Source organism: Scyliorhinus torazame, chromosome 16, assembly GCF_047496885.1.
Source record: "Scyliorhinus torazame isolate Kashiwa2021f chromosome 16, sScyTor2.1, whole genome shotgun sequence".
Classification (NCBI taxonomy): Eukaryota; Metazoa; Chordata; class Chondrichthyes; order Carcharhiniformes; family Scyliorhinidae; genus Scyliorhinus; species Scyliorhinus torazame.
The window spans coordinates 152,991,616-153,015,810 of record NC_092722.1 but is presented as its reverse complement, the minus strand read 5'-3'; the positions used below and the strand labels follow the sequence as shown (position 1 = coordinate 153,015,810).

The following is a 24,195-nucleotide window of genomic DNA, read 5'->3' as shown; positions in this document are numbered from 1 at the left end:
AAATGGATTCTCCGCCCTACAGGCAATTACGAAATCAGCGTCGGGAATCAGAAAATATCGCCCTAAGTGTTTCCCGCTGAGTCCCCAAAATACAACAAAGTCCCAATAGACAGCACGGATTTTCTCGGCACTACGAGTGCCGGCAAACACCCGGCTAAACATGCTCATCACGGGACTCTGTTGCAAATTTGAATGCTAGACAGCTCCCAGGCTCGAGACAGGCTCTTCAACGGAAATAACTATCAAGACAGAATGTGTACTCATTCAGAAACAATACTGCCCATTTGTGAGCTATCAGAAATTATGGGTCATTTTCTCCCTCATTAGCACAAAAACGTTGTCACGTGCCTATTGGTGCGCTGGTTGAGAGAACAACTCACTCAGATCAGTCTATGGATTAAATTTAGGGCTTTATTGTGTGATTGATATTGACATTGATGGTACCTTTATCCACTAAGCCATCAGAGAGGTAATGTGCCTGAATTTCCACCAATGCAACTCTTGATCTTGGTAAGGGATTGGCTGGTGACTGGTAAGTCGTTTTTCTTTTATTTTCCCTCAGATGTTATCGTGCAGGGTGCAGAGGTTGCTGAGTGTGTGCTTGCTGAGAAGGGGAGTGAATAACAGGTAAGCTCTTTCTTTCTTTTTCTTTTTTTTTAAATCGAGAGGGGATGGCAGGGAAGGTAGTGCAATGTCCCTCCTGCAGAATGTTTGAGGTGAGGGCCGCCGACAGTGTCCCTGCTGTTTCATCTGTGGGAAGTGCACCCAATCTCCAGCTCCTCAGAAACCGCGTTAGGGAACTGGAGCTGGATGAACTTCAGATCATTCGGGAGGCAGAGGTGGTCACAGATAGAAGCTTCAGGGATGTAGTTACTCCGAAGAATAAAGATAGATGGGTGACGATGAGAGGGGCTGGGAGGAAGCAGTCAGTACAGGGATTCCCTGTGGTCGTTCCCCTTAGTAACAAGTATACCGCTTTGGATACTGTTGGGGGGGGGGGGGACTTACCAGGGGTAAGCCATGGGGTACAGGTCTCTGGTACAGAGTCTGTCCCTGTTGCTCAGAAGGGAAGGGGGGCAGAGGAGTAGAGCATTAGTCATTGGAGACTCCATAGTTAGGGGGATAGATAAGAGATTCTGTGGGAACGAGAGAGACTCGCGGTTGGTATGTTGCCTCCCAGGTGCCAGGGCGCGTGATGTCTCGGATCGTGTTTTCGGGATCCTTAAGGGGGAGGGGGAGCAGCCCAAAGTCGTGGTCCACATAGGTACCAACGGCATAGGTAGGAAAAGGGTTAGGGATGTAAGGCAGGAATTCAGGGAGCTAGGGTGGAAACTCAGATCTAGGACAAACATTATCTCTGGGTTGTTACCCGTGCCACGTGATAGCGAGATGAGGAATAGGGAAAGAGAGGAGTTGAACCGGTGGCTACAGGGATGGTGCAGGAGGGAGGGTTTCAGATTTCTGGATAATTGGGGCTCATTCTGGGGTCGGTGGGACCTCTACAAAGGGATGGTCTACACCTGGACCAGAGGGGTACCAATATCCTGGGGGGGAAATTTGCTAATGCTCTAGTTTAAACTAGTTCAGCAGGGGCTTGGGAACCTGAATTGTAGCTCCAGTATACAGGAGGTTGAGAGTAGTGAGGTCATGAGTAAGGTTTCAAAGTTGCAGGAGTGTACCGGCAGGCAGGAAGGTGGTTTAAAGTGTGTCTTCTTCAATGCCAGGAGCATCCGGAATAAGGTGGGTGAACTTGCAGCATGGGTTGGTACCTGGGACTTCGATGTTGTGGCCATTTCGGAGACATGGATAGAGCAGGGACAGGAATGGTTGTTGCAGGTGCCGGGGTTTAGATATTTCAACAAGCTCAGGGAAGGTGGTAAAAGAGGGGGAGGGGTGGAATTGTTAGTCAAGGACAGTATTACGGTGATAGAAAGGACGTTTGATGAGGACTCGTCAATTGAGGTAGTAATGGGCTGAGGTTAGAAACAGGAAAGGAGAGGTCACCCTGTTAGGGGTTTTCTATAGGCCTCCGAAAAGTTCCAGAGATATAGAGGAAAGGATTGCAAAGATGATTCTGGATAGGAGGGAAAGCAACAGGGTAGTTGTTATGGGGGACTTTAACTTTCCAAATATTGACTGGAAACGCTATAGTTCGAATACTTTAGATGGGTCCGTTTTTGTCCAGTGTGTGCAGGAGGGTTTCCTGACACAGTATGTAGATAGGCCAACGAGAGGTAAGGCCGTATTGGATTTGGTACTGGGTAATGAACCAGGACAGGTGTTAGATTTGGAGGTAGGTGAGCACTTTGGTGATAGTGGCCACAATTCGATTGCGTTTACTTTAGTGATGGAAAGGGATAGGTATATACCGCAGGGCAAGAGTTATATCTGGGGGAAAGGCAATTATGATGCGATAAGGCAAGACTTAGGATGCATCGGATGAAGAGGAAAACTGCAGGGGATGGGCACAATGGAAATGTGGAGCTTGTTCAAGGAACAGCTACTGCCTGTCCTTAATAAGTATGTGCCTGTCAGGCAGGGAGGAAGTGGTCGAGCAAGGGAACCGTGGTTTACTAAGGCAGTCGAAACACTTGTCAAGAGGAAGAAGGACACTTATGTAAAGATGAGACATGAAGGTTCAGTAAGAGCGCTCGAGAGTTACAAGTTAGCTAGGAAGGACCTAAAGAGAGAGCTAAGAAGAGCCAGGAGAGGACATGAGAAGTCTTTGGCAGGTAGGATCAAGGATAACCCTAAAGCTTTCTATAGATATGTCAGGAATAAAATAATGACTAGGGTAAGAGTAGGGCCAGTCAAGGACAGTAGTGGGAAGTTGTGCTTGGAGTCAGAGGAGATAGGAGAGGTGCTAAATGAATATTTTTCGTCAGTATTCACACAGGAAAAAGACAATGTTGTCGAGGAGAATACTGAGATTCAGGCTACTAGATTAGAAGGGCTTGAGGTTCATAAGGAGGAGGTGTTTACAATTCTGGAAAGGGTGAAAATAGATAAGTCCCCTGGGCCGGATGGGATTTATCCTAGTATTCTCTGGGAAGCTAGGGAGGAGATTGCCGAGCCTTTGGCTTTGATCTTTAAGCCATCTTTGTCAACAGGAATAGTGCCAGAAGACTGGAGGATAGCAAATGTTGTCCCCTTGTTCAAGAAGGGGAGTAGAGACAACCCCGGTAACTATAGACCAGTGAGCCTTACATCTGTTGTGGGCAAAATCTTGGAAAGGTTTATAAGAGATAGGGTGTATAATCATCTGGAAAGGAATAATTTGATTAGACATAGTCAACACGGTTTCGTGAAGGGTAGGTCGTGTCTCACAAACGTTATTGAGTTCTTTGAGAAGGTGACCAAACAGGTGGATGAGGGTAAAGCAGTTGATGTGGTGTATATGGATTTCAGTAAAGTGTTTGATAAGGTTCCCCATGGTAGGCTTCTGCAGAAAATACGGAAGCATGGGATTCAGGGAGATTTAGCAGTTTGGATCAGAAATTGGCTAGCTGGAAGAAGACAAAGGGTGGTGGTTGATGGGAAGTGTTCAGACTGGAGTCCAGTTACTAGTGGTGTACCACAAGGATCTGTTTTGGGGCCACTGCTGTTTGTCATTTTTATAAATGACCTGGAGGAGGGCGTAGAAGGATGGGTGAGTAAATTTGCAGATGACACTAAAGTCAGTGGAGTTGTGGACAGTGCGGAAGGATGTTACAAGTTACAGAGGGACATAGATAAGCTACAGCGCTGGGCTGCGAGGTGGCAAATGGAGTTTAATGCAGATAAGTGTGAGGCGATTCATTTTGGAAGGAATAACAGGAAGACAGAGTACTGGGCTAATGGTAAGATTCTTGGCAGTGTGGATGAGCAGAGAGATCTCGGTGTCTATGTACATAGTTCCCTGAAAGTTGCCACTCAGGTTGAGAGGGTTGTTAAGAAGGCGTACGGTGTGTTAGCCTTTATTGGTAGAGGGATTGAGTTTCGGAGCCATGAGGTCATGTTGCAGCTGTATAAAACTCTGGTGCGGCCGCATTTGGAGTATTGCGTGCAATTCTGGTCACCACATTATAGGAAGGATGTGGAAGCATTAGAAAGGGTGCAGAGGAGATTTACTAGAATGTTGCCAGGTATGGAGGGAAGATCTTATTAGGAAAGGCTGAGGGACTTGAGGCTGTTTTTGTTAGAGAGAAGAAGGTTAAGAGGTGACTTAATTGAGGCATACAAGATGATCAGAGGATTGGATAGGGTGGACAGTGAGAGCCTTTTTCCTCGGATGGTGATGTCTAGCACGAGGGGACATAGCTTTAAATTGAGGGGAGATAGATATAAGACAGATGTCAGAGGTAGGTTCTTTACTCAGAGAGTAGTAAGGGTGTGGAATGCCCTGCCTGCAACAGTAGTGGACTCGCCAACACGAAGGGTATTCAAATGGTCATTGGATAGACATATGGACGATAAGGGAATAGTGTAGATGGGCTTTAAGAGTGGTTTCACAGGTCGGTGCAACATCAAGGGCCGAAGGGCCTGTACTGCGCTGTAATGTTCTATGTTCTATGATCTGACTACTGAGAGATGACATGACAATTAGCCCACCACTGGTAGCCATGACTTCAACCACTTTGATCTCACTCCCTTAAATTCTCTCCCTAAAGATCTGCACCTTTGCACCACACTCCTTAAATTCACCTACTTTGATCATTCCCCTCACCCAGACACTTCTTTATGTCTTCATTGCTCATGCCTCAGTGAAGGCACTGGGTACTATATGAATGCACATTACTGGTTGTCAAAAATTAACCGTGAATACTGTAAACATGGGCAAATGACCAGAGGATACCATTCACCCATGGAACCATACTCAAGTAAGAAATTAATGTTTAGTAAGAAGGGGTGATGACAGGGTATGGAAAAGGAAACAAGCCAGTGAATCATTCTTGCAGGCAACACTCGAATTGAAAATGGGATTTTTTTTTCAAACTGTCATGAAAAGACCACCTGGTTTACTGGACATATCAGCACAGCAAGGTTCAGAAATCACAAGTGTGCTATCACAAACAAAGTCCATATGCTCAACTGCACATAATTGTTCTTGCATTTTGTAACATAGTGAAATGTTGTCAGCTTCTCCCTTAATCAAAGGGAATTCCTCAGACACAGTCTTTGGCCACTGTGCAAGGTCCCTTCCCCTTTGAAGGTGGGGAAAGGTTTGAAAAAATTGGTTATGGAGTGAGCCTGCTATACTCTAGCACACTTCCAAAAAGGTTGCTCTGTGACAACATTATCAAAGGAGCGTGAGGACCAAGGAAATAAAGGGAAAATTACCCACCGTAGCCGTGCATTATTCCTTCCTACATACACATTCTAACATTGTGGCAGACCTCCTCGGGCTGGGCTGGGCTGGGCAGATCGAGAGCCTACTCTTAGAACCATTACTGCCCCCAAGTCAGCAATCTAGAGTGACTGGTCTTTCAATGTCCCCTTCTGCCCGCAGGAGAGCACAGAACACAAGCTTGCCCATAATCCCATGTGCCGACACTGCATGGTGTAGGGAGTTGAAAGAGTCAACAAACTACGTGCCTATACTGTCAGGACTCATAACGAAGTCGAAAACAAAATGAACAGTTGCAGACATTTGTTGTATTAGTTACAACATGTAAAATGCACCGCTGAGAGTATTGTTCAGTAAGTGGCGAGCGAGTTCTGTATCAATATTTAAAAGCCACAACCCTGTTAATTCTATATTTGTTGTCAGGGCAGAATGTAATAATAACGGAAATGCAATACAGTATCATATTGACTTCAGTCTCCCTGCTAGTCTTAGAAACCATTACTATCCATCACTGTCACTTGAAAGCAGAACTGGCAGGCTGATGCTTGCAGCTGTAGCTGCAGTTTGTAACTAACAGCGCTAAGTGGTAAATGCTTCGACCTCCGAAGAAACGGCATTCCTAAGGGGATATTTACACTCTTCCAATCTGTCAGATTCTGTGTACATCTGTCGTATGCGTGTAAAGCTGGGGTATAGCAGAGCTGCAGAGGTCAGTACCATACAGTTAAGCAATAGAAAACACTCTCCTCCAGATTAGTTATAGACTATATTGAAGGCAAAGGGAGAGCAGTGGGGGAATACCACAGCCACCACTGTAACAGTGCTTTAACGCTCTGTTTAACAGGCTTCAATGTTCATATATGCGGTTCCAAGGCTGATTTCCTGGTCCAATAGCCCTAGGCATCTTTCTCTCAACAGTCAGACACACAAAATATTTACCGTAGATTGCAGTGGAAGTCCACCTGGTGCATAAGGCAACCCCATTTTTTCAGCGCCCAAAATCATATTTAGGCCGAGAGTGGACCCCCCTCCCACCGCCTTTTGTGCTGAGAAACTCGCAGGAGTCAGCCTTAATTTTTCACCTCAGAAATGCATGTTTTACTCATCTTTCAAGTCTGTGCATGGGATTGAGCTGTTGTCAAGAAGCTGCATGTGAGTTTAAGTCAAGTCCACTCAGAGCAGACTGCACGTGGCGGACAACAAACAGAAATGGTCCTCCGGTAAAAGTAATTAAGTAACGAAGCTGGATTCAAGCTAAAAGTCGTAGCATTTGGAGGAAGAATATGTGTGGATCTGAGTAACTGTTCAGCAGCAAGGAGATTCGGTGTTAAAGAAAACACGGTGCAAGAACGGAAGAAGGAGGAATGCAGATGATGACCAAGACCCAATACGCCATGAGGACAGGGGCCAGCCACTGGCCTGGTCTTGAAATGCAAATTCGGAATGGGTTCTTGAAAATTGTCAGAAAGGATACATCATCACCAGAAATACAGTGTGTGTATATGTATTTAAGTGGGTCAAATCAAACCCCGAGTACAGCAAAGATTTCAGAACAACAGCTAGTTGGTGCAGCCGCTTAATGGAACAAAAATGTCTAATGTTGCAGCAGAGGCCAAGATCACAGCGAGACTGCCAAAAGGCCTCAATGTCAGAATGACCAGTTCCCAGTGATTCATCATCAAACAGTGGCAAAAAATAGGAGTACCCACGATGTCACATCGGCAACATGGAACAAACATCCACAGATTTCGATATGCCCAAACTGTGGAGTGGTTCAAAAGGTTCGAAAAAAGTTTTGAGTGAAAACCACAGGCCATAAGAGGACAAGGTTCACGGTGGTACTGGCCTGTATGGCCGACTGAACAAAATGAAATCGAATGGATATTTTCAAACGTAAAAAACCCATGCTGAAAATAAAGTTCACTGCAAGGGGTTTTTCTGTATGTCCATGACAACAATTGGATGCATGAAGATGGATTGAGGTTATGGATTGATAATGGGCACAATTTAACAGGACAGAAACAGAGTCCCGATTGGGCACGTTTAGCGGGGTGTTTCTCGGTACTTGCAGCGCCGAGAACGACACCGCTATTTAACGGCGCTTTGCCATTTTTCTTATGCCCAGGCCAGGGCCACCCCGCCGAGGCCGCACTTCAGCCATTTTCTGCAGGAAGAATGTGTGTGGATCCGGGCACCATTTTAAATGCCACCCTAATCTTTCAATCCCACTCAGCTATCCCACGGAAGTCTCCGGAAACAACCTACCACCCCCCACTGCACCAAACTTACCTCTTTGGGGCTCTCGAGCCCCCCCCCCCCCCCCCCCCCCCTCCCCACAGGCACTGCCAGCTTGGCATCCTGGTAGTGCCAGGGTGGATTCTTTGGCAGATTCTTTGATTATATGCCAAGGTGCCCGAGAGTCAGCAGGTGCCCTGAGTCCGACCCCCTCAGGGTCTCCAATACCTGAGAGACCTACCCAGGTGCCGTTATACCTGTTCCACATTTGTGGAAATGGGTGCTAAATGACGCCATGGCGAGGTCTTCCAGGCGAGGTGTTAGTTCCCGGAAGCCGGGAAAATCCGACGCAGAAAAAATTCAAATGACCTAATGGCTCACTTAACTATGTTAATCTGGATCTCATTCAGCAAGGGCAAGATCCAGATTGCGACGTCTCGCAATATTTCTTTAAATCTCACGAGGCGTTGAGCATTGCGAATCTCGTGAGAGGCCTGTTGCGAGATTCATCGGCCTTGTTGTGTTACCAAGTCGGGTGCGACGAGGCCATTAAATCACGTCCAACTTGTGGAATCAGAGTCCCAGTGGCCTGTGCCATGAATGCAGTTTATTAGTGTGGGACATGTTCAGGTGCCATATAACTGATGAAATCAAGAGATGCCTCTGAGAAAATAACACCCCAAATTGTAGTTATACCAGGAGATCTAAGGTCAAGCTCTGGATGAGTGGATGGGAGGATAGTTGATGGAGAAAAGAAACTCTTCAGAAATGGTGGAAATGTGCATCCTACCCCACTTGATTTTTATTCATGGGATCCGGGCGTCTCTGGTGAGGCCAGCATTTGCTGCCCACTCCCATAAGCCCTTGAAATGAGTGGTTCGCTAGGCCATATGAGTGCGGTTAAGAGTCAGCCACATTGGTACGGCTGTGGAGTCACATGCAGATCAGGTAACTAGGGCAGATTTACTTCCCCAAAGGACATTAGTGAAGCAGATAGGTTTTTACAGCAATCGATATTAGTTTCATGGTCACTATTATTGATACTAGGACCGCTATTTTCCAGCCCTTCCCGCCACTGGAATTTTCTGTTCACGCTGTTGGCACCCCCCTCGCCTACACACACAGCTTGTTCCCTGGCGGCAGAGGGTGCGGGACATGCAAAACCCATAGACATCAACTGGACCAGAAAATCCCACCGCCGACCAATAGGGGTCCGCCTCCCACCGTCTCCACTTAAGTGTTTTGTCATCAAATCATGGGAATGCCATTAGTGAACAATCTGTCAGTGGACGGAGAGGAAGATGATTTGCTGCTGAGGGTTAATTCAGAAACCAAAGAATACCCGCCACATCTGATGTAGAGTGTGACCCTTACGATAGTGCCATAGACAAAGTGACTTGGAATGAATCTGATGGTTTTTCAAACTTTTTGATTATGGTTAAAGGCACCCTAATAGAAATAGTTCAACCAATGATACAGGCCACTGCTGTTCTGTTCTTTTTCACATTTTGAAATGGCAATCACCTACACGAAGACTGGCAGCCCCCCTTTTTCACTTGGCATGTAAGTCGACCACTGTAAACGGAAGGATTTTGTGGCTTCAAAGATTGCTTTTTGCGCTAAGGCCGATGGTAATGTTTGGGAGGTTCGCTATCCAACCAAGCAGGTCCAATATAGCTGAGCATAAAACGAACGTTCTGATGAAAGGTTATCAACCTGAAACATTGATTTGGTTTTTTTCTCCCCATAGACGCTGCCAGACCTGCTGAGTACTGACAGCATTTTGAGTTTATTTCAGATTTCTAGCATCCATGATATTTTTCTTTGCATAATATAAAGACGTTGTTTGATTAACTACAAAAAAGGCAAAGGAGGACAAAGTGAAAGGTAAACAAATAAAAATACAACCAAACAGGAGAGAACCACTACGTTAAGCCCTGTAGTTACATCTCTCAATCTTTCGGTGAACACTGGGTATGCTGCTGAGGTATTGAGACGAGATAAGTCAAAATTTACATGTGTGCTCAACTAACTGATTCGCATCCAGGACAGAGGTGAAAGTCTTCTATTGAGTTTGACCATGCTTTGTGCAAGATCTCTGTGACTTTTGTGAAGCTCCGTCAGCTCATCTTGTTGCCGGACCCAGGTCTGGGTGCCTTTTTGCAGCAGCATTTCATTCTGCATCCCATTCGAGACTGGACTGATAGGCTGTAGATCACATTTTTCACTCTGAAGTCTCTCTACCTTGTGCTCGTAACAAGAAATAAAGTCCTCATTCCAATAGTCCTTGAAAAAAATTCATGTGTGAATATTGGGTCAGGTTCCCACTGTCCTGTAAACACTTGTCCCACTGTGCTGGAACTCACTAAAAATAAAAATTTACCAGTTGGTTAAGATACTGCAGGGCTGCTAACATCCCTACGGGAATCATTTTGGGATATGGGGGGGGGGGGGGGGGGGGGGGGAGAGGCTGTTTTGTTTTTAAAAATGGTATAATAAAGGGAATATATATATTATTTTTTAAAGGGTATAATAAACATGCAAAAAACCCAACAAAAGGGCAGAATAATTTAGAAGTTTAAGTTTTATGTGAGCCTTTCTGTATGTTTACTCGTTGGACAATTAAAATTCAAAACATTCATGAAAGGGATGGTGTTTAAATAAAATACCAAAGATACACATTGTAGTCTTCAAGTACAACCTATTAGCAAGTGGAGGTCACATCTATAATGAAAACACTATCATTAACTATATGGGATGGTAAAAGGATCACTGCAGTTAATGGTACTAAAGTCAATATCTGACAATTGATTATTTCCACTAAGTGACCAGAAACTGGAAACCACAATTATTTTCTCCACATATCTGTTCATAACCATCTGACCATTGTTGCAGCAAATCATTTTAGTGTATTCTAAGCATAGAAAATCATGCCAAAGCATAATAATAATAAAAAGATGGTGAGCCACTAAAGAAAGCACTGGGCTACTGCATTGTATAAGGAAATAAAAGTATGAACAAAGCTGATTGCATTATAAATCAGGAGATTACAAGGGGATATTTAAAATTCTAAGGGTTGGGACAGAGGGATGCACAGATTGAAGGATTACAATCAAACGGCCTGTTTTGTCCTGGATGGTGTCAAGCTACATGAGTATTTTTGGAGCTGCACTCATCCAGGCAAGTGGGGAGTATTCCAACACATTCCCAACTTGTACCTTTGCAGATTGTGAACAGGCTTTGGGGAGTCAGGAGGCGAGTCACTTGCTGACCTGCTCTTGGGAGACACGGCATTTATCTGGCTAGTCCAGTTCAGTTTCTAGTTAATATTAATAATTGCAGAAGAGACCATATCAATGTTTAAGAATAGGTTACATTGGTGGTTGAAGGAAAAGAGAATAAATGGGTACAGGCAGGTACATGATTTAGGAGAACTGCTCACATGGAGGATAAACACTAGCTGTTTGGGCAGATTGTAATTTCTATCAAATTCTACATATGGAGGAGTGACCAAAAGCTAGATCAAAGAGGTGGGTTATAGGGAGAGTATTAGAGGAGCAGTGGGTGAATGATAAGTGTGAGGTCTAAGTGGCTTAAGGCACAGCCAATGAAGCTGGGTGAAGAATCTACTGCATAAGAGAGAAAATCAGATTACGTTTTTTTTATTCATTCATGGGAATGTGGGCATCATTGGTTGGGCCAGCATTTATTGCCCATCCCCAACTGCCCTTGATATGCCATTTCGAGTCAACCACATTGCTGTGGATCTGTAATTGCATGTAGGCCAGAATAGGTTAGACGGCAGGTTTCCTTCCCTAAACGACATCAGTGAATCAGATGCGTTTCTACAACAATCAACAATGGTTTCACCATTAGGCTTTTTAATTTTCACCGTCAGCCATGGTGGGATTTGAACCCAGGTCCCTAGATCATTATCCGGGGTTTCTTGATTATTAGTTCAATGACAATACCACTACGCCGTCACCACCCTTGTTGGAGAAAGGTAAAGACATTGTTGGGCTGACGGTGGTTTGGGACAGTGGGGGGTTATCAGGGAGACAGAGTAGTAGTAATGAGTTGGGGTAGAGACTGATGGTGGCACTAGTGAGGTGAGGGGGCATGGGGAGGCAGGTTCAGTAAGGAGGGGGACTAAGCGAAGAAGCAAGGAGTAGCAACTATGAATCTGCAACACAGCCAAAATGCACAAGTGATTGGACACAGAGGAAATTCATAGCTATCATGGAGATTGGAAGAGTTTTGCTCTAGTTGTAATATTAGGTTTAAACCTCTGAAGGCTTTGTTTTCTTTACTTCTAATTTTATATTCCCAGTCTGGATCACATGAGAAGCATTTATTAATTCAGTAACTTGACAGCATATAAACAAAGCAGCATGTGAATCTGGTCCTTCCTTCAAAGTTCCCTCCACTGCCTATCTGCTCCTTTCTCCCAATTCTGCACAGCATGCTTTAAGACTGTTTTTTTGCCATACAACCTCCAAATTGCAGGAAAGCTGCAACTTGTTAAAATGGTAGCCTTTTTAAATTGCAAACGTGTGTGAAATCAGAGAGTCTGTTCTCCTATTAAAGGCTACTCACTCTGCTTATCTGTCAGTAAATGTCACGCTAAGGTCCTTACTAAATCTTGCAATCAGTGTTCCTCCCACAAGTTTCCAAAGATACTACAGTGATAAGAGTTATGCCTTTATGGCCAGGGGCATTTGTCAGTTTATGGTTTAGCCTACTCATTTCTCCGGACCTTTTGCTTTACTAATATTAATTTCCCTAGTCTCATCCTCATCAGATCCTTCGTTGCCCATAATTTCTACTGAAAAGACAGACTCAAAATATTTGTTTGAGGTCTCTGCCAGTTGCTTATTCTACTTCATATTTCTCTTGTCTGCCTCTTAACAATCCACCATTTTGCATATTTGCAGAAGTTCTAAATATCTGTTTTACATTTCTTGGTAACCTACTCATTCTATTTCCTCCCCCATTATCAACTTCTTGTTCATCCTTTGCTGATTTTTGAAGCACTCCCAATCCTTAGGTTTAATATTCTTTTCACATCATCAGCCTCTGCTTTTAATCTACCACTAGCCTTAACTTATCTATATTTTTTTCTTTATTCTTAATGGGATGCGGGTGTCACTAGCAAGGCCAGAATTTGTTGGACTGATTTTCCAAATTAATTAATTGAAGTTAATTTCTGGTGGGATTTGAACCCATGGCCCTGAACATTATCCTGGGTATCTGGATTATTAGCTCAGTGACATTACCACTACTCCACCATGTCCCCATATCTAGCTAGCAAAGGAGATACCACTTTTCTAATGGGTTTTTTATTCTTCAAGGGAATTTATATTTGTTGAGAGTTTGATATTTTAAAACATTCTTTGCAATTTTGGTATATTTTAAATTTAATTTCTCAAATACCTGAGCCAACTCACCACTCATTCCCCTGTAATTGCTTTGTTTAAGACCCTAGCTTCAGGCTTAACCAGATCTCCCTTCAACTTGAAATTAACTTGAAGTATGGTGGTGTTCGGCATTGCAAGAGTTAATGTAGGTCTGGACCAACCACAGTGCGAGACACATGATAGTCAACAGGAGAGAGAGTTGTATGGAGAAAGTCAAGGAGAAGTCAGCTGGCGTTAGCTCCTAGTTTGAGCTAGACTTTGTACATATGTAAATAGAAATGATACATTGCCAATAAACACTATTACTCAAAAGTACAAGGCTTTGAACCTCTGCGAGACCTATTGAATAAATCTGTACGACAAGATTTCTATCACATTATCTTCCCCAGAGGATGTTTTACGATAAGAGCACTGATAAACTCAGTCTTATCTCACAATGCTGGATTAAAAATAGCCTGTTCCCTGGTTGGTTCCTCCATATATAGTGCTAGAAAATTGCCTTAAATGCATTCAATAAACTCATCCTCCAAGTTCCTTTTGCCAATTAGGTTTCTCCAGTCTGTACGAAGATGAAAGTCCCCAGAATAATTGCATTACTTTTTTACGTGCTCCTCTTATATTCTGATTCATACTCTGTCCAACACCATTACAACTCCCATCAATGTTTTCTGCCCTTTGTCATTTCTTTGCTTCATCTATACTAATTCTATCTTTTGATTTTCTGGACTAAGACTCTTTCTCCCGAATGACTTTATCACATTCTTTATTATCAGGGCTAACCCACTCCTTCTCCATACCCTTTGGAAAAGTTAAGCACCCTGGAATATTTAGTTCCTGACTTTGGTCACCCAAGAGCCACACCTCATTAATGTTAACTAGATCAAACTTACGTGATTCTTGTCACGACTGCTTCATGTAGTCAGAATAACTATTTTCCCTTGATGTGACCCTAAGTCACTAATGCCCAATTTACTTTTCTTGAACTATGTGTCCCTTCTTGACACAATCTGCTTGATTGTGTTATCAAAACCACTACTTGGCTCCACAGTCTCCAATTTTCTCTTCAGATCAATAAATCATAGAATCCTTGCATTTGGCCCATCGAGTCTACACCGACCGTCCGAAAGCGGCCCACACCTCCACCCTATCCCCGAAACCCAATAACCTCACCTAACCTTTTGGACACTAAAGGCGCAATTTATCATGGCCAATCCACCTATCCTGCACATCTTTGAACTGTGGGTAGAAACAGGAGGAAACTCCCGCAGACACGGAGAGAACGTGAAGACTCTGCACAGGCCGTTACCCAAGGCTGGAATTGAACCCGGGTCCCTGGCACGGTGAGGCAGCTAACCACTGTGCCACCGTGTTCCTGGTTTGACACCTCCAGCCCCCATTATTAATTTAAAGCTCTATCTATGGCTACAGTTATTTAATTTGCCAGGACACTGGACCCAGCGTGATTCAAGTGGCGTTCACCCCAACAGAACTGTTCCTCCTTACCTCGAATTTATGGCTATTTATTTCTCCAAAACCACTCTTTTTAGCCACACATTTAAACCTCAAATCTGTGCGTCCTAAAGCCAACTTGTGTGTAGATCAAATAGGAATCTGGAGATTACTTTAAAGTTCTGCTTATTAATTTGGATGCTGATATGCCATCAATGAACACACGACGAGTGGTGAACGTAACTGAGGCTTTAATAAACTAGACAGAAAGCCTCCTGGCCTCGGATCCCGAACTGAGGCAGCGACGGAGACTACCCACCGTTATACCGAGCCCGAGGGGAGGCAGAGCCAGCAGGAAGTAGTTTACCACATTACATATAATACAGTGACAGTTTACCACAATTATATACTACTGTGGTTCGGGCCCAGCAGGGACAAGCCCAGGCATGTAACAGTACAACAGTACAATATAATACAGTGGTTTACCACATTCACCCCCCGTTTAAAAAAAAAGAGTCCAGCGGGGGTGAACTGGACTTAAAGATCACATCTGTCAGGGGCCTTGACCTTCCGCCTTGATCGCCTCAGTCCCGGCTGTGGTGTGGGCAACAGTGTTGAGACCTGCGCGTCCGGGAGTGCGTCGTCCTCTTCTTCACCCAGTAGTTGAGTCAGTGGGGGGGGGGGGCGCGTTGTGTGGGCGGGGGTGGTGGTGATGGCCGCTGGTGGGCCTGCGGGTGCCAGACCTTGAAATAGCTGGGTAGTGGTGGAGGGAGACGGTGTAGGATCGGGGGTGGTGGTGATGGTCGCTGGGGAACCTGCAGGTGCCAAATCCCGGAGGGAGACTGTGTCCTGTCGCCTATCATGATGTGCCACGTAGGCACATTATGGATTGGCATGGAGGAGCATGACCTTCTCGACAAGGGGATCTGCTTTATTGCTCCTTGCATGCTTCTGGAGCAGGACGGACCCTGGGACTGGCAGCCAGGACGGGAGCAAGACCCCGGAGGTGGACTTCCTGGGGAAGGCAAACATACGCTCGTGAGGGGTCTCATTGGTGGCAGTGCACAGGAGCGACTGGATAGAGTGGAGCACATCGGAGAGGACCTCCTGCCAGCGAGAGAATGGAAGACTTCTGGACCATAGGGCCAGGAGGATGGCCTTCCAGACTGTTGCGTTCTCCCTCTCCACCTGTCTGTTGCCCCGGAGGTTGTAGCTGGTCGTCCTGCTGGAGGCGATGACCTTGCTGAGCAGTAACTGACGCAACCCGTCGCTCATGAAGCACGGTAGCATTGTGGATAGCACAATTGCTTCACAGCTCTAGGGTTCCAGGTTCGATTCCGGCTTGGGTCGCTGTCTGTGCGGAGTCTGCACGTCCTCCCCGTGTGTGTGTGGGTTTCCTCCGGGTGCTCCGGTTTCCTCCCACAGTCCAAAGATGTGCAGGTTAGGTGGATTGGTGTCCAAAATTGCCCTTAGTGTTGGTTGGGGTTACTGGGTTATGGGGATAGGGTGGAGGTGTTGGCCTTGGGGAGGGTGCTCTTTCCAAGAGCCGGTGCAGACTCGATGGGCCGAATGGCCTCCTTCTGCACTGTAAATTCTATGATAATCTATGATGAAGGAGGAACCCCGATCGCTATGGATGTAGGTGGGGAACCCGAACAAGGTGAAAAGACTGTGCAGGGCCTTGATGACGGTGGCAGAGATCATGTCAGTGCATGGGATGGCAAAGGGGAATCTTGAGTATTCGTCAACAATGTTGAGGAATCGGGCAGCAGAGTGGCGCAGTGGGTTAGCCCTGCAGCCTCACGGCACTGAGGTCCCAGGTTCAATTCTGGCTCGGGGTCACTGTCTGTGTGGAGTTTGCACATTGCTTGCGTGGGTTTCACCCCCACCCCCCAAAGATGTGCAGGCTAGGTGAATTGGCCACACTAAATTGCCCTTAATTGGAAAAAATGAATTTATTTAAAAAAAAGAAAAAAAAACAATGTTGAGGAAGTACACGTTACGGTCAGTGGAGGGGAGGGGCCCTTTGAAATCGATGCTGAGGCGCTCAAAGGGACGAGAGGCTTTTACCAGGTGCGCTCTGTCTGGCCGATAGAAGTGCGGTTTGCACTCCGCGCAGACCTGGCAGTCCCTGGTCACGGTCCTGACCTCCTCGATGGATTAAGGCAGGTTACGAGCCTTGATAAAGCGAAAAAAAGCGAAAAAAACGGGTGACCCCGGTGACAGAAGTCATTGTGGCGAGCCCGAAGCCGGTCTACTTGTGCGCTGGCACATGTACCACGGGATAGGGCACCTGGGGGCTCATTGAACTTCCCAGGTCGATACAAGATATCGTAGTTGTAGGTAGAGAGCTCGATCCTCCACCTCAGAATCTTGTCGTTCTTGATTTTGTCCCACTGTGTATTGTTAAACATGAAGGCAACCGACCGTTGGTCAGTGAGGAGAGTGAATCGCCTGCTGGCCAGGTAATGCCTCCAAATTCGCACAGCTTCTACAGTGGCTTGGACTTCCTTTTCGATGGAGGAGTGTCGAATTTCGGAGGCATTGAGCGTACGGGAGAAGAAAGCCACGGGCCTGCCTGCCTGCCTGGTTGAGGGTAGCGGCCAGGTCTGATGCATCGCTCTCGACCTGGAACGGAATGGACTCATCCACAGCGTGCATCGCGGCTTTGGCAATATCTGCCTTGATGCGGTTGAAGGCCTGGCGGCCTCAGCCGTCAGGGGAAAAACGATGGAGTTAATAAGTGGACGGGCCTTGTCCGCATAATTGGGGACCCACTGGGCATAGTAAGAGAAGAACCCCAGGCATCTCCAGGGCCTTAGGGCAGTGGGGAGTGGGAGTTCCAGGAGGGGGCGCATGCGGTCGGGGTCGGGCCCTAGGACTCCGCTTTCCACAGCGTAGCCAAGCATGGCTAGGCGGGTTGTGCGGAAAACGCATTTTTCCTTATTGTAGATGAGGTTCAGGAGTTTAGCGGTGTGGAGGAAGTGCCGGAGGTTTTCGTCATGGTCCTGCTGGTCATGGCCGCAGATGGTGACATTATCCAAGTACGGGAACGTGGCCCGCAGCCCGCACAGGTCAACCATTCGGTCCATTTCTCATTGGAAGACCGAGACCCCATTGGTGATGCTGAAGGGAACCCTGAGGAAGTGGTAGAGGCAGCCATCTGCCTCAAAGGCAGTGTATTGACGGTCCTCCGGGCAGATAGGGAGCTGGTGGTACGCGGACTTCAAGTCAACTGTGGAGAAGACTCAATACTGCGCAATCTGATTGACCATGTCAGATATAATAAGAACATAAGAACTAGGAGCAGGAGTAGGCCACCTGGCCCCTCGAGCCTGCTCCGCCATTCAATGAGATCATGGCTGATCTTTTGTGGACTCAGCTCCACTTTCCGGCCCGAACACCATAACCCTTAATCCCTTTATTCTTCAAAAAACTATCTATCTTTAGCTTAAAAACATTTAATGAAGGAGCCTCTACTGCTTCACTGGGCAAGGAATTCCATAGATTCACAACCCTTTGGGTGAAGAAGTTCCTCCTAAACCCAGTCCTAAATCTACTTCCCCTTATTTTGAGGCTATGCCCCCTAGTTCTGCTTTCACCCGCCAGTGGAAACAACCTGCCCGCATCTATCCTATCTATTCCCTTCATAATCTTATATGTTTCTATAAGATCCCCCCTCATCCTTCTAAATTCCAACGAGTACAGTCCCAGTCTACTCAACGTCTCCTCGTAATCCAACCCCTTCAGCTCTGGGATTAACCTAGTGAATCTCCTCTGCACACCCTCCAGTGCCAGTACGTCCTTTCTCAAGTAAGGAGACCAAAACTGAACACAATACTCCAGGTGTGGCCTCACTAACACCTTATACAATTGCAGCATAACCTCCCTAGTCTTAAACTCCATCCCTCTAGCAATGAAGGACAAAATTCCATTTGCCTTCTTAATCACCTGTTGCACCTGAAAACCAACTTTCTGCGACTCATGCACTAGCACACCCAGATCTCTCTGCACAGCAGCATGTTTTAATTTTTTATCATTTAAATAATAATCCCTTTTGCCGTTATTCTTACCAAAATGGATAACCTCACATTTGTCAACATTGTATTCCATCTGCCAGACCCTAGCCCATTCACTTAGCCTGTCCAAATCCCTCTGCAGACTTCCAGTATCCTCTGCACTTTTTGCTTTACCACTTATCTTAGTGTCATCTGCAAACTTGGACACATTGACCTTGGTCCCCAACTCCAAATCATCAATGTAAATTGTGAACAGTTGTGGGCCCAACACTGATCCCTGAGGGACACCACTAGCTACTGATTGCCAACCAGAGAAACACCCATTAATCCCCACTCTTTGCTTTCTATTAATTAACCAATCCTCTATCCATGCTCCTACTTTCCCCTTAATGCCATGCATCTTTATGCGGGGGAGGAGGTACGCATCGAGCTGCGTGTACCAGTTGATGGTCTGACTGTAGTCGATGGCCATCCGGTGCTTCTCCCCAGTCTTGACGACCACCACTTGGGCTCTTCAGGGGCTGGTACTCGCCTCAATGATCTCCTCTCGTCGGAGTCGCTGGACCTCCGACCTGAAAAAGGCCCTGTCCCGGGCACTGTATCGTCTGCTCCTAGTAGCGACGGGCTTAGAGTCTGGGGTGAGGTTAGCGAAAAGTGAGGGTAAGGGTCGCGACACAGTAACCCCGGATTGCTACTGAATGTGATCCAGAAGCCAGGGAGATTTTCTGGGTCGCGGGTAAAATTGGGAGGGAGCAGTGCCTTACCGTATCTGGGTGTATGAAGCTGTCTGTTCTCCCAGAGTCGAAAAGGCAGGCCATCTCGTGCCCGTTGATCCGGACGGTCATCGTAGATTTAGTGAGGTGATGAGGCCGGGACTGGTCGAGCGTGATGGAGGAGAGCTTCGTAAGGATTTGGGTAGGCCGGTCGGACGTAGTGGCGGCCAGCGTACGACTGGGTGAGCAGGGCTCCCCGGGAAGCTGCAGAGTGGTCCCAAGATGGCGGCCCCCATGGGTTGCGCGTGGCAGGTGGCATCGGGGATGGTGCAAAGATGGCGGCCCCCATGGGTCGCGCGTGGCGGGTGGAGTGCAAGATGGCGTCAAAGATGGCGGCGCCCACGAGTCGCACATGGCGGATGGCGCGGCAGCTGGGGGTGGCCCCGACAAGCAGCGCTGCTGGGCCTCGGTGTTTTCGGGAGAGATCGAGCCTTGTAAGCTTTCGCAAAGTGGCCCTTCCTCCCACACCCGTTGCAAGTCGCGTTCCGTGCAGGGCAGTGTTGTCTGGGATGCTTACCCTGGCTGCAAAAGTAGCACTTCGGGCTTTCGGCGTTGGCGGGCTGCTGTGCGGCACAGGCTTGCGCCGCGCTCAAGTCGGGCGATGGCGGCGCCCACGAGGTTCACGAGGGTGCCGCGCGGTCGGAGATGTAGGCCTCCATGTTCTGGAAGGCCACCTGCAGTGAGTTTGAGAGCTGCACTGTCTCTGAGAGGCAGAGTGTACCCCCTTCTAGCAATCGCTGGCGGATGTAGTTTGATTTAATGCCTGCGGCATAAGCGTCCCTGACCAACAGCTCCGTGTGTTGGGTAGCCGATATCGCCTGGCAGTCACAGTTCCGGCACAGTACCCGCAAGGCACGCAGAAATTCTGCTAGTAATTCCCCAGGACGTTGTCGTCTCGTGGCAAGAAGGTGCCTAGCATACACCTTGTTTACAGACTTTACATAGTGTCCCTTCAGCAGCATTATCGCCTCCGTATACGAGGGGACGTCCCTGATGAGAAGAAAGACTTGCAGGCTCACCCGTGCATGGAGAATCTGCTTCTTTTGGAGGTCGGTGAAGGATCCGAGCACGCTTCAAAGCAGCTTATCCAGTGCTCGAATGTTGCAGTTGCATTGACTACCTGTGGGTCCAGCTCCAGGCGATCAGGCTTGAGTGATGAATTCATCTTAGATGTTTAGTTTATTAAATTGATATACCATCAATGAACACACGACGAGTGGTGAACGTAACTGAGGCTTTAATAAACTAACCAGAAAGCCTCCTGGCCTCGGATCCCAAAATGAGGCAGCGGTGGAGACTAGCCACCTTTATACCGAGCGGGGGAGGCGGAGCCATCAGGCAGTAGTTTACCACAATACATATAATACAGTGGCAGTTTACCACAATACACAGATTATATACTACAGTGGTTCAGACCCAGCAGGGACAAGCCCAGGCATGTAACAATATAACAGTACAATACAATGCAGTGGTTTACCACAGATGCTAGCTCCCAAGCTTTCTCAGCCCAACCTTATTGCTACTTCTACCTTTTTCATTATTTTCCACATGGACCACAACTACAGGATCCTCCCTTTCTTCACCAAGTCCTTTTCCAATCAATTCTACATTTTTTTGCATCCTAAATAAATAACATAAAATCAAAATTGCAAATGTATTTGTCAATGACTTACAAAAAATTGCCACACGAACTGTGTAATGACTTAGGCCAGGCCTTTGAGATTGGCCAATTAGAATAGTGGCACAATCAGGGAACCCCTTTCTCTGTGTATAACAGTGATCCTCTCTGTACTCCCAGTGTAGACAGCAAGCTGAATGCACCTGGTTGTTCGGCTGTTGGTTTTGTAAATAAAAGGAATTCGGGTGAAGGAACTTCTGCCTCTGTGGACGTATTACAAACTGGCAGATGAGGTTTCCAATATTCCAGCACTCCTTAAGTATTGCAGCAGAATGCCAGCTTAATGTGCTCAACTCCCGCAGTGGAGCTTCGAACTACAACCTGCAGATTCAGAGGAAAGAGTGCAATTAACCGAGCCAAGCAGATAATTATTACGGATAATACCAATACTAGGTGGACTTTTTTCATGCTGACAGTTCACCCAAAGCATAATAGCAGTTCACCTGTGCATAATTGAAGCAAATTAAGAGAAGCAAGATGTCACATGATTGAAATCATAGCGCCGCAGAATGGTTACAGCACAGGAGGCCTCGATTTGGCCCGTTGTGTCTCTGCTTGCCACCCATTTCTCTGTCACCCAGCAAATTTCCGTTTTGAAAGTCCCGATTGTACATGCGTCCACCATGTTCACAGGCAGCACATTCCAGATCCTTACTGCCTGCTGTGCAAATAAAGTTTCCTCATGTCGCCGTTCGTTCTTTTGCCAATCATCCTAAAGCTTTGTCCTTTGGCTCTTGAACCTTCCACCAACAGGAACGGTTTCATTATCAACACTTTCCAGTCCCCTCACGATTCTGAATGCTTCTATCGAATCTCCTCTCGGCCTTTTCTTCTCGAAGAACAATACCAGCTTCTGCATTCCCTCAACCCTCGAACCATTCTCACAATAATTTTCTTTTCACTTCCTTCCTAACGTGCGGTGCCCAGAATTGGACGCAACACTCCAGTTGAGGCCAACCCAGAATTTTGTCAAACATCATCATTGTTTCCTTGTTTTTGTACTCAATGCCTCTATTTATAAAGCCCAGGATCCTGTTTGCCTTCTGAACGGCTTTCGCCATCTGCTCTGCCACCTCAACAATTTCTTTACATAAATCCACCAAATCTCTCTGCTCCTGCAACCTCTTTAGAATTGGACATCTCATTTATTGCCTTTCTTTCATTTTCCCGACCAAAATCTATTACTTCACACTTACCTGCATGTCCTCCTGAAGCGTATCACTACCCTCCTCGCAATTCACAGTGCTTCAAGTTTTGTGCCATCTGTCAATATTGAAATAGTAACCTGCAAACCCAAGTCTAGGCCATCAATGTAAGAAAATCAGTGGTCTCAGTAAATACCGTTGGGGAACCCAACGACATACATTCCTCCAGTCAGAAAAACAATTGTGCACCACCGCTTTTTGATTCCGGTCATTCAGACAACTTTGTATCCAGGTTGCCACTGTCCCTTTTATTCCATTGGCTTCTGCCCGTCTGCACATGGCATTTTATAAAATGTCTTTTGGACACCATATATGTCTTATCAACCGCATTATAACCTCATCAACCATCACTGTTATCTCATCAAAAAACTCAATCCAGGATTTGGGTAAAAACCCTGCAGACAAGTAACAGTGCTAATATTTACCTACCAAGCTAACAGTTAGTAAGTAGTAATTCATAATTTCATTCACTGCCACACTGCTTTATTAATGCATAAGCGATAGCTCTGGTGAATTAATAAGTCAGTAGGGTAAACAGACTGTTTAATTCAGGGCCCTTTGTTGAAAGGAATGTATAGTATAAGAACAGAAATGCGCGTTACAAAACAAGATGGAATTTTTGATGTCACAAGCGGAAGCATGCGCTTATTGCATTTTTGCAGCAAGGGCGTTGCTGAATCTTCAAACATGAGCTTTTCGTATAAAAAGGATTTGGCGTGAAGAAAAATTTTCCCAAATTCTCCACTTACCTATGGTACCGGAGGCCGCAAACCCCCGTTTCCATTAGTATTTACAAATGTACAGACCTAATTTCTTTATTACAACAGTTTATTCCTATAATCATGATGCCTCCCTACTCTGTCGATGAAGACAACATAGTCCCCTAATAGGAATAAACTGTACAAGATTTCAGCTCCAGGAAGCGTATGCTACCAATTAGCCTACTGCACTATACAGCAAACATATTAACTAAAATATTTAGGTAATAACCAGCTAAAAAGTGCATCTTTACATTTAGAAATGTATTCCTTTACAATATCAGACGTTATAACAGGCTTCTTTGTTCAGTTTTTAATCTGGCATAGACTTAAATCAGCATCTTGTAAGCATCAACAAATGTCTGGGCTGTTTCTGACAGAGAGTACAGTTTATTAAACGGCACACTGCCAATTCGCCCTGATGACCTTTCATTTGGCACAAGTCTTCTTTACAAATAGTAATCCAGACTAAATAACTACATGGTTCCTTGAGTTAGATTTTTTTTAAAAAGGTATTTACACAAAAGTACTGTACTTTTTTTTTTGATCAAAATAATTGCTTCTTGTCCACTCTGGACAGCAAGCACTCCTATTTCCTGCAGAGCTTATAAATCCTGCGCCTTTGTTCAAAGCCAGTATCCAATACGAATTCACAAAATGTCTCTCTCACACACAGTTTTTCCCGGCTCCTTGACCTGGGTTTTACTGACCACCAGCAGCCATCTTATTCCTTGTACTTCCTGTGAAGGTGCTTTATTCTGCGTTGTAGCTATCCAGAAAAGGCTTGGAAGTGGGGAAGTGTAAAGACATGATGAGGATATTGCTTAAAATCAGGAGAAAATAGTCCTGCCGGATAATTTTTGTCACTGCCTTTGCAGGCCGCTAACTGGCAGACAACCTTTAAGGTAGTAGTGTCAGAATAAAGCTGAAATCACCTTAATTCTACAATTTTTGTTGCTTTGATAACTTGAGTACATCAGGGTTTTAACTAATTTAGAATTGCACTTTTTTTTAAAAAAAAGGCAAAAAATGGACATAACAAGTCAGCCATAGCTTGGAACAAAAAAAAACCTGCAGGTTAATGATATATTTTTAAAAAGGTTCACTGCTGACTTTTGCTGAGATATGGCTGCGCAGGTACACTGACTGAACGTAGAGCAAACCTTCATGTTTGAGCTCACTCAGTAAATGTCAGCAACCTATTTCAACCGTTGAAGCAGGAGCAATCTGGAGTGGCAATCGGAGTGATTTTCTCCCTCACTTCGCTTAACCAAGGAGCCCCTGGGCCAAATTGCAACATTCCTCCCACCATTTTGGCTATTATTAACTCAGCTC

At 45.9% G+C, this 24,195-nt stretch overlaps 1 protein-coding gene across 7 annotated transcripts in view; it reads right to left on the bottom strand.

Moving 5' to 3' along the window:
- ctbp2a (C-terminal binding protein 2a) overlaps positions 1 to 24,195 on the bottom strand; it is a 433,668-nt gene that overhangs the window by 62,071 nt on the left and 347,402 nt on the right. The window lies entirely within an intron of this gene.